Genomic DNA, 1,613 nt, shown 5'->3' on the forward strand with positions numbered 1-1,613 from the left:
ATATCACTCTCGGAAAGAGAGTACTTATGCTCTACCTTATAACTTATGCTGTAACCGAGTGTACAATAGAATTCTATTTTGACTTAGATTCTCCAACACAAAGCAAAGAAGCAATGAATACAATTTATGGGGTTGTCCTAAATTGCTTTGCTAATTCCCTACCATATATATGTCTCCCTACCACCACTTCATATAATTCATACATCTCAAATTATTATTTACAAGAGATATATACACACAAACACACTATACACACATGAACATTTGTTGCTTTCTTGTGTGGCATATTTGTGAATTTTTCAAGGACGAATGTGGTAACTCCTCTCATCCCTGGATGCATGCCCCTTTGCAATGTGATGTTGTCTGTCCTCTTGTCAAGAGGTGAAGTCCATTTCTCACCTTCTGAATCTGTGTGGGCTTTGTGACTTGTTCAGATCAAGAGAATGTAGCAGAAGGATTGCTGTGTCACTTTCAGTCTGAAGACTGAACTTCTGCTCTGCCCTGTTTGAACTCTGAGATCACTATAAAGAAGCCCAGGACAGTTTTCTTGAGGGTGAGATACTTTGTGGCATGAAAAACTCAGCTAATAGCCACCATCAACCACAGATAGGACAAGAAAGCCACTTTAGTTCCAGCTGAGCAGCGAGATCACAGTAGCTACTTGAGTGAACCCAGGTGAGAACAGCAGAAAAACCACCACATAAGCCAGCCTAAATTACTGACCCTCATAATTCTGAGCAAACAAAATGATTATTGTTCTAAACCACTTAAGTTTGTGGTGCTTTGTTGTACAGCAATTTATAACTGAGACAAGATGTTCATTTTACATTTTCTTTGTAAATAGTTATGCTGAACAGAACATCTTAAAACATATGATGGAGTAATTCTTAGTCTACTTCAATTTTTTGGACACCATCTAATGTCAGAAAGTATAGACTTTAAATAGTTCTTTTGAAATTTGTGATTATCAAGTTTTACATAGAAGTTAATGAAATCAATATTGTTTTTATAGGGTTGCAGGTGATTTTTAAGGTCTGGAAATTTTCCAGATTCATTCTGCAAGTTAATCTAGCAAGTGGCATTCTTTGCTCTTGTTGCCTTTCATCTCTTTGAGATAACTTTTTAGAAGAAGGGGGACAAAATCATTATGGATTCTTTAATCAACAGCAGTTGACTATCTGCTTTTTACTACCACTTGCAAGGAAAACAACTCTTAATTTCCCATTTCTAAAATGCCCTCATGTAATAGATTCCTAATTACTTGACTGAAAAAGTAAACATTGTCTAATGCTTGCTCAGACATTAAGGTACATAGGAGTGATTACCGAGCGTGTCTGCTTTCCTACCTACCAAATGCTAAATCTATTAGTATTTCCTGGTATTCTTCTGAATTTTGAATACTGTTCACATAAATTAAAAAGACCAACATACAGAGAAATTTATGTCATTTTCCCCCTATTAAAAATATAGGCTAGATAAGGTAATGGAACAGCAATAAAAACTCTTTTTCATAAAATTCTTAAGTATGGCTTCAATCTGCAATTTCTTTTTACATTGCACACATTTCTTTTGCTGCAATTGTCTAAATAAAAGTATTTGTATATAACTATTCA

Source organism: Pan paniscus, chromosome 3 (assembly GCF_029289425.2).
Source record: "Pan paniscus chromosome 3, NHGRI_mPanPan1-v2.0_pri, whole genome shotgun sequence".
Lineage (NCBI taxonomy): Eukaryota > Metazoa > Chordata > Mammalia > Primates > Hominidae > Pan > Pan paniscus.